Raw genomic sequence first — 10,231 nt, 5'->3', positions numbered from 1 at the left:
TTCAACTTGTTACAAGTAATTGGTTTACTTTATCTCAACTTAAAAAATTTTTTTTACTCAAATCACATTTCCATAGTCAACTGAAAGTAAAAATACTCTTTGTACCAAAGAGATTTGTTTAATTGCCACTAAATTTAAAAAAAACTTTTGGATTAACTTAATTTTTCACAATTTAAGAAAAGTTTCAGGTTTCATTTTTAGAAAATAAATACAAAACAAAATTATACATAACATGAAATATCACTGAATTTATGTTTGAAAAAAGAAGCCTTACACTCTGGAATCAAACATTTAATGGTTTATTTGTTGCAATCTTAAGACAAACTCACAAAACCCTGAATTTCCACTAAACATTTAGGCAATAATCAGTGCATGACAAAAAAAACAAAAACAACATTCAATAATAAAATAGTCAACAATGACATTTTGTAAAACAAAATCATCAATAATTTAACATACATTTGCAACAGTAAATCAAACAATGTCACATTGGACAAATGATTTTGCATTAAATTCAGCAACATTGTCAAGACTGAAGAATTCATAACGTGTAGTTTATAAAAGTTTTTGTTTAAAATAAAGTTCTTTATAGAACAAAAACATTAACAATTGACATTTCAGATGAATTGATTTCATTAAATTTAAGAGTAACTGTTAACACAGAAAACCTTAACTGTTAAAGGGGTCATGACATGTTTTTTTTAATTGTATTATTATGTTCCCTTAGGTGCAATTATAGTATTACTATAGTTTTTTTTACCAAAAACTTTTAAAATGTAGTGATTTATGACCTTTTCCCACCCTGTTTCTCATCCTCTGATTCAAACAGTCTGTTTTGGGGGTGTTTCCCCTTTAAGAGTTCAGTGTTAACGCCCACTGTTATGATTGGCTAACGTCAGTGCCTATGCATCAATATTAACGCCCCCAGCCAGAACGTTTGCGGATTCGGCGTAACTGTTTAATAGCGGGTGATGCATGCGAAGCGATGGCTCTGGCAATGATAAAACCTTATTATGTTTGAGCCAGAATCAGAGGAAAATGAACCATCACCACAACAACGAAGACTGGATCAGCCCGTGTCCACATGGAAAGTGAAACTATTTTGAATTAATAAAAAAAAATTAACCCGAGACACTTGAAAACGGATTATTGTTGCATAATTATCCAATAGCTTCATTTGCTAACAGTTTAACATTATTTAACTAATTCCAATGAAATGATAGGGTGTACCACGGACAAAAATGCATGCACAGACAGGCCATCTTAGAAGATGCAGCATTGATAAAGGCAACATTTTTAATTTTCTATCACATGTAGGCCTACTAGAAAGGCGACATATTTGCAAGATTCTCTTATACAAATGTGTTTATATTAGCCATGGTAAAAAGTAAGTTTGCGTCGTCGTTATTGAGCCCATAGTCGGCACGGACTTATCTTTGAGCAACCGTTTTCTGGCAAAGCCAAGCATCATATTGGGATTTTTTCCTCAAAACAGTCATCCTTAAATGTATAGAACACTGCCGTGACTGGGACGTCCGCAAAAAATAAAGTGCATCCATTTTTCCCTGACGACTGGATCTTTCAGCGTATTTAAAAAGTAGTTTAAAGTTTTAAATACATTACTTACAGTTTGCGTCGTCGTTGTTGAGCCCAGAATAGACGGCACGGACTTATCTTTGAGCAACAGTTTTCTGGCAAAGCTCAAAACAGTCATCCTTCAGAACAAACGCTTAAACTAATACTGCCGTGACTGAGACGTCCGCAAAAAATAAAGTGCATCCATTTTTCCCTGACGACTGGATCTTTCGCAGCGTATTCAAAGATGTTGTTTGTCCACAGCCAGGAACAGCACATCTGCGGCGTCGTAATCTCCCTGTACACAGACCCACTCGCTGTCCGTCCACTGAACACTTGTGAGGCGCGCGGCGCGCGGGCGCGACAACGATATACGAAGTGAGCGTAGTTGTCTTGCGCTTTAAGCGTAACTGTCTTCTGCTGGAGGCGGTCTATATGCAAACGCTGGTACGTCACTTCGTACCGTGACGTCACTTCTTACCATGGATCCAGAACGAGCTGTATTTAGAGCTTGATTAAATAAATGATTCGTTTATAATGGGGAGGACGTCTTAAGCTATGAAACTTGCAGGACGTTTTAATGGTACAAAGACCTCTTATGCCTGGTTCAGATTACACAATTTTTTTGTCGGTTACGATAGTCACTGTGTCAGATTACACGATTTTGAATCCTAAAATCTTGTCATGTCGTGGACAAGAAACATGTCAGACTACACGTTGCTTTCTGACCAGTCATCGCGTGCCGTCGCAGACATTCACTCGCACATATACTATGTCATATACACACGCACTCACTCTCACACGTATATACACACACACACACACACTGGGGTGAGGGACAGTCCCGAAGTTTGAAGCTTTGTCCCGCAAGTCATAAGCAGTGTCCCACATTTTAATTTTGTCTGCATCATTTTATTTAATCGTCCTTTTAAATTACAATTATACAAAAAAAAAGTTAATAAGAAAACACTGAACGTGCGCAGCCGTTATTATTGGTTCTAGCCAGAGCGGGAATTCGGGAAAACAAACACTGAGAAAAAAAAACAATTCTGCAATAGAAAAATGGATCTATCCGGAGCTCCCGAGAAGAAAAAGCGTCTTTGTTCGTAAGGAATGGGAGAAAAAAATATATACATGGTTAAAACCAGTTACAGGTGACCCTAAAAAAGGAGATTGCTGTGTAGCCACCGAAGTTTCACCATCACGCATGGAAAAGACACAAAAATAGGCTACTGAATCCGGTAAGAACGCATTTAATCTGTAGTCTTTCCTAATGGAATTTGTGTTTATTTGGAAATGTGCTTTTTAGCGATTGGATTATTATTTTCACTTAATTATTTAGATTGAATAGACCCGTGCTGTTAAAATGAGTTTTATATTAGGCTATTAGTGACGTTCACAGCGCCGGTCAGCGCCGTCATAGACTAACATTTTTATAAAGCTAGCAAAGACATCTAACGTTAATATAAAATCAATATTTATTCACCTATAATAATAGTAAGTTATCTCCCTCGTGTCCCGCGAAATCAGGTCTGACCTGCAACAGAGCAATATAGCCAGGTGGTCACCCTAGCACACACACTCACTAGCACACACTCTGTCTCGCTCGCTCACTCACTCACTCTCGTCGTGGAGGACCGAAAAAAAATCAAACATGCTAGTCTTTTTGTCGTGATGTCGTGAAGCATCGCAGACGCGACGTAGGTTGTCGCCCACTATGACACACTATACGAGATGAAACGATCAAATCTTGCGTCCCGACGCCCGTTGTCGTTTACGAATCCCCACGACACCCTGCGTCAAACGAATCGTGCCAAAATCGGGCTAAAATCGTGTAATCTGAACCAGGCATTATATACCAAAAGATCAAGGCAAATTTGGTTTCTCATGTCATGACCCCTTTAACACCGAAGTCCTTGCCCCAAAAAAGCAAACAGGTTTGGTTAGAAATTGGCATTGAATTTGTAATGGAACGTGGTCAATTTATATTTTGTACAAGCATGTACTTAGAAATAAGCTAAATGTGTATCTATTTACACACCTGAGAAATGTTAATTAAAATCTTCCCATAAAACGAAATCAATAACATTTCCGCTAATCAAGAACTACTTGTTCTGCACTGTAAAACAACGTGGTTTTCATACTGAGAAACCACAAAAAAAAAAAAAAAAAAAAAAGCATGCAGGTTCAGACTACTGGGTCTTAGAAGATTTTACTCCTGGAGCTTTGAGAAGAGGTTTTGCACCTTCCGCGACATCTGCCTGCTTTCTATGTCCATGATGATTTTTTGAATTGCCTCAAAGGTATATTTAAGTTGTTCAGGATACCTCAAGTTCAGGGCGTAAATGATGCCAAACATCATGACATAAGCAGACGCTACTGAGGACAATTCAGGCAAAATCTCCATACCATCAATGACAATGCTGCACTCCATGGGAGTGCTTAGACCATTTTCACGGAGCAGAAAGACCGCCATGGTGGCCTGTCCAAGTTCTCTTTGTGCTTCGTCTTTCTGGGCAATCTGAAAGACACACAAGCACAGAGAAAGTGAGAGACTGCAAGAGAAAGATTCAGTGTTTTTTTAAAGGAGTCATATAATGCCATTTTTGTACAAGTTAATATGATTCTTTAGGGCAGGGGTCACCAAACTCGGTCCTGGAGGGCCGGTGTCCTGCAGTTTAGCTCCAACCAGGTCCAACACACCTGTCTGAAAGTTTCTAGTATGCCTAGTGAGACCTTGATTAGCTGGTTCAGGTGTGTTTAATTGGGGTTGGAGCTAAACTCTGCAGGACAGCAGCCCTCCAGGACCGAGTTTGGTGACCCCTGCTTTAGGGTCTAAATGAAAAGTTTGTAATATACTTTAATTAAGAATTCTCATTAGTATTGTAAGAAAACACTCATTTTACCTGGTCAAAAACAGCTCTGTTTTCAGCACGCCATTATAGTGCATACCGTATGTCTTTAAATGATATTGAGCTTTGCTCACCCCGCCCAGTTTTGACAACACACATGGAGTGTTGCCTTGACAACAGTTGAGGGTATATTGTGGAGAAAGAATGGCAGCGGGAATCTGAGGATATCTTTGCAACCGTATCAATTTGAACAAGATGACGGCCCGAAGTTCAACAATTAAGTTCTCGAACAGGACGTTTCTGAATGGTTGGTTAACGTAATGTCACTTTGATCTATCTTTGTGTTTACTGGCAAGGTAGAGTAGTGAGATACGAACGCTATGCGTTTACTGATGTATACGTTAGTCCATTGACAGATTGATGTTACAGCTAATGGTCATTAAAAACCTTTTTCCGGTAAATGTAGGCTTGTAAATGCGTAACGTTATCTATGCAGTGTTAATCAGTAACTGTTATAAACCATCTACAAAAGTAAGCTTAGTGTAGTGTTACCACGTTAACTTTAACACCTGCGTACACAGTCTGTAATAACACAATAACCATAACGCGTTGTTCATTAGAAACATGGGATTATGAATTATATTGAGAACGTCGTACCGGTACATAAAAAACATGGTGTAATGTACCCTGAGTGTAAACAATAGCCGTATTCATCATGAAGCGTGCAAGCGAATCTTTGCAAAGATTAATATAAAGGTTAATAAAACGTTACACTCACGTCTTCTGGAGGTGCAGCAGGAACACAAATAACGTTAGTTGGTACAGATTATTTTTTCTTCTTAAAACCCCCTTTAAAGGGGTCATATAATGGTACATGCAGTTTTACAAGTTGATTGTACTGAAATGTGTGTTGGCAGTGCCTGCACACAACCATAAAATGATAAAAATCCATCCAGTGTTTTTTTAAATTAATCTCCTTATATGTTCGCCCCCCCTCTCAAATCAAGCCGTTCGACCTAGTGACGTGACATGGTCGGACGCCCATCCCATGATTGTTGATTGACAGCAGCGTTTCAACACAGACCCGCGTGCGTCATTGTTGATACTGGAGCACTGTCTATGAGCAGAATGCTTCTAAGCGAGATTTGCACACAAAAACAATCGGTTTCACCAACACTCAAAACCAAAATAAAGTGTTCTAACCAATCACTGACAGGGGGTGGGTGTTGTGAGCACACGACTTCAAGTGCAGCCATGCACGAGCGCAAAACCTCACAACACCCACCCCCTGTCGGTGATTGGTTAGAACACTTTATTTTGGTTTTGAGTGTTGGTGAAACCGATTGTTTTTGTGTGCAGATCTCAGAGCCTAGGCTGCCTAAAGAGACGCGTTTTTTGACGGCCTGCCTATGGGGCGGGCAGCTAGCGGACCGTTAGGAAAGATTAGATGAATGTGATCTTTTTTTTGGGCCTGAAATTGCTGATACAACCTTTAATCTTTGCAAATCGCTAGCTGACTTCACGATGGATGCAGCTATTTTTACACTCAGGTACATTACAGTTTGTTTTACATATACAACGTTATCAAAATAATTCATTATCCTACGTTTATAATGTTACGGTGTACGCACAGAACAGAGAGGCGGGGTGAGCAAAGCTCATTATCATTTAAAGACACATGCACTTAAACGGCGTGCTGAAAACAGAGCTGTTTTTGACCAGGTAAAATGAGTGTTTTCTTACAATACTAATGAGAATTTTTAATTAAAGTATATTACAAACTTTTCATTTAGACCCTAAAGAGGGTGTTACTGGTGTTCAGAAGCAACACCTGTTATTTTTTGACTAGGTGCATAACAGTAATTACCGGTGTTGTCACACGTCGATTTACGGGTTGGAAAATATCCTCACTGTCACATCCCTACTTTGACCATCCAAACACCATGACATTAAAAAGAGCTCAATTTAGTGCTGTGTGTCTAAAAGGCATTGAACAAGTACTTATGTGTTTTAGTCTTATCGTGCTCTTTTTATCAAGCACATAGCCTACCGTTCTTATTTTCACATTTATTCATGTCTGTGCTTTACTGTAAGTAACTTTAAGTACCCTGCACACTAAAAAGCTGTTATATTTTTATGCCGCAAAATAAACAACTTACCAGGACCATATCGACACAGTATATAGTCACAAAGATTTAATTAAACTTTGAACTTTTTAAAATACTAGAAATGTAAAACGTGTCCATTAATTACTTTTTCCATCATTTATTGATAAAGTGTAGGCTAACTTCTCTGATATCGACTTTGAAAAATACAAATATTAATCAGTTAACTGATCCTTGTGATTATACATGTATGGTAATAAATAAAAAAAACTCTAAATCATTTTTTAGATTACTCACCATATGTAATTTGTCCACCACAAGATGTCAGCTGATCAGAATTTTCACAGGCCGTCGTCAGTAGTCACGTGTTAGCTAAAAAAGGAACGCAAACTTGTCATCTGACTTAAAGCATATAATAACTTGTTACACCACACCAACTAAACTGTTAGGATACTTGGCTTATTTTAATGTATAAATTACTATTCATACTTTATTTCTCATTCACCATGTTTCTTTATCAATCAAATGTCAGGAACTGTAACTTATGCAATCCACTCAATGAACGCAAATCAGATAGTTACACGCAATGTATTATATAGCCTAACGTTACAATATACTGGTAAATGGGTATCTGAGCTAGGGCTGTCACGAATATTAAATTTGGTAGACGATTAGAGTTTTACCGTAGCTGTCTGAACGCGACGCAGTGTTTGTTTGAATGCCAAATGGAGAATGATTGACAGTTGCAGCGGGCGGGAAGACGAGTTTCTTCTGTCCCTTACAGTTACAAGAGTCACAACAAGCTATGAAACGGCGTAAAACCACTTAAATCAATATATTACAATTTCTGAAGGATCATGAGACAGACGTGTGATATATTTCAGATTATTTAATTATTGTGACAGGCGTATCTGAGCATTAACGTTAGTCGTGACTGCCTGTCTGGTTTTTGTCCATAGCCGGAAGGTGGCAGACATTTGACGGTTAACGAAGGCGGTCGCCTCGTAATTTTCAATGCAGAAAACCCCCAAATTTATAATGTAAAAATATAATATGAAGTAATAATCCAAAAATTATCTATTACTAAAGTTTTTATTAATGGCTATACGGCGTTTACTTAACGTTATAGCTAACTTAACGTTACACTAGAAATATAACGTTACGATGACTCTGACCAGTCTTTAAATAAAACAAACAGGCTAATGTTAACGTTACTCAACAAAACACAGGCATTAACGCATCACATTCTACTTTAATATCATACAAGTGTAAATGAACAGCGATAAAACTGAGGAAAACCCCCCGTAAAAACTTATTACTCACCAACGTGGAAAATGTATCCGCATTCCGCACCGAGATGCAGCAAAACAAGATGTCGGCCGATCAGAAAATTCTCGCCCCAAAGTCGATGACGTCAGTAGTCACGTGGTTTGAATATGAAAGTAAAATTGTCATTTGATTTAAAGCAATTAGTTTAAATTACACCCAAACACTTAGTTTTACTTCAAGACAATTACATTAATTTACATTAGATCAACGACAAGGCAGAAAAGTGAATTTATTGAGTCAGATCAAGTATAAAAAGTTATTTAACATAACAACAAGCCATATGCACTTTTTTCAGTGCAGTGATGCATAATACATCATATCATGAATGAGATTTCACGAATCAAACTCCCTCAGAATGACAACAATTTCTGACTCGGTTTTCCATGGTGTTATTATATTCTGTATGTGGGTAGAAACAAATCATATAGAACAGTGAAATCACTCACTGTAACATTATCTTCATCTTGCTGACACTCTACTGTTGTCTCACACAAGATGGATCACTTGATTGCTATATTGTATTTACCCCTGTTGGTTTTCGCTGCATTGAGTAACAGCTAATTTGCATAAATTCATATTTTCTCTAGTTTGTTGTGTTGTTGGACACAGCACCATCCTGTCACTGATGCTTATGCTGCTAGAAACCATCAGGACTCATTGAAAGTTAATGAGTTCTGGTCGCTTTGTCACTGCAGATTGATGTCAATGTGAACACTGCTTCAGACTCTATAGACATGGTAATCTGAGGCTATAGGTTCAAATCCTGGAAAATGGGCATGGACTGAATTTCTGCACCATGACCTCTTGTGTATTATTAAGACTCTATGAGAAAGAAAAAAGCTTGATCATGCAAACCGGAGACTGCAGTTTCAGGACGGCATTTCGTTTTTTAAGTAACAGTTCCAATGTTATAGCACTTACTATTCAATTATTTATTATAATTTTGTAGGAATTATTTAAAGTTTGAATCATTTAAATTTAATTGATATATTGTCCTAGCCAACCCCTAACCAAAAACAACCCTCTTGATTTTTTTTCCCCTTAGGTATTTGTTTCAACATATGAGCCCCTATATTCTGGTTTTAAATTCATTTGTTTAGCACAAAAAGTACCGGTAAGCTAGTTTCTGTATGAGACTTCTTTTTAATTAGCCTTAGCATATTGTGGCGCTTCTCTTCTGATTTGCAACCGGCTTAAAAAAAACGTGCAGTGTTTGGGCTGCAAACTTAGTTTACGAATTAGATAAATTAAAATGATAATAAAAATGAGTTTGTAAATTCAAGCAGCATAATGAACGGTTTTTAAACAGTTAAATAACTGTAAGCAGCTGACCTTGGAAGACTTGGCCACCTACACTTTTATATAAAAATATGGTGGACAGAAAATAAAAATAAAACATTTCTTTGCACCTGTATTTTTGTTTTTATAGGTTTGAATCAGGTCTCCTCTGATGGAGTAGAATTGAATTATTTAAAGTATGCATAATTCTACCTCAAAATTAAGTCTTATTATTGAAACAGAATGATACTGTGCATGCCGTTTCTCTCTATGATAAATCATCACAAATAATATGAAATAATATTTGATAAAGAGAGATCTTACTGTGTTCCAAGTTGGCTGTAGACACAGAACAAAAGCCTTTGTGAAACCAAAGTTGACAACACAAAGGAATTATTACACAACAGCAGCATTTGGCATTAAACATTTGCAAAAATTCTGCATTGAACATACAGTAATTGCTCTAGACAATGCGGAAAACTGTTAAGTTTCCACTGGGGAAATTAAAATTAATTCTCACAGCTAAGATCCAGTTTAAGACAAAGTTGCAGACTTTGGCAGGCCACAATGGAAAATATTTTTCATAAGATCCCCAACAGTGAACCCTGGTTGTGTCACTCCCGGTTGCAAGGAAGGGTGAAACTGGATCTTAGTGCAGCAGTCTTTATTGAAAACAAAATCAAACTAACAGAAATGCTTCTCAGAAATACCAAAAACAAGGACAGAACAACCGGTAAACAGCAACGACGACAGACAACTAGACAGGACTAAACACAGGGCTTAAACACTTTGAAAACGAAGGGAGAAACTAACTAGACACCTGAACTAAGGACTCGAATCAAATCTGTAACCAAGTAGACACACAGGCAGGGGATGGAGGAAGACTAAACCAGATAGATTAACCAGGAAACACAGACATGAACAGAAATGAAAAAGAGGTCAAAAAAGGAAATTCTAAACATGAACAAATAAACTCAAAATGTGACAGGTTTTCTATTTCCCAGCAACCCTCTATTATCTGTTAACCTTCAGTTCTTGGCCTTTGTGAGACTTCGAGATAGAGAGCTAAAAAAAAGTTAGGCGACCAGAAGT

The 10,231-nt window shown here is 37.5% G+C and overlaps 1 long non-coding RNA gene across 1 annotated transcript; it reads right to left on the bottom strand.

The window, feature by feature from the left end:
- Positions 1 to 3,889: 3,889 nt before the first annotated feature.
- LOC306998086 lies at positions 3,890 to 8,072 on the bottom strand. The gene is made up of 3 exons (XR_013797509.1): positions 7,856 to 8,072; positions 6,830 to 6,904; positions 3,890 to 4,096 (listed from the first exon to the last, which is right to left on the bottom strand). It is a non-coding gene; the product is annotated as an uncharacterized lncRNA (long non-coding RNA).
- Positions 8,073 to 10,231: the final 2,159 nt, after the last annotated feature.

The sequence above is a fragment of the Phoxinus phoxinus genome, assembly GCF_949152265.1.
Source record: "Phoxinus phoxinus genome assembly, chromosome: 5".
NCBI classification, from domain to species: Eukaryota; Metazoa; Chordata; class Actinopteri; order Cypriniformes; family Leuciscidae; genus Phoxinus; species Phoxinus phoxinus.
Note: the sequence above shows the minus strand (reverse complement) of the source record. Positions and strands in the feature narration are given on the sequence as shown.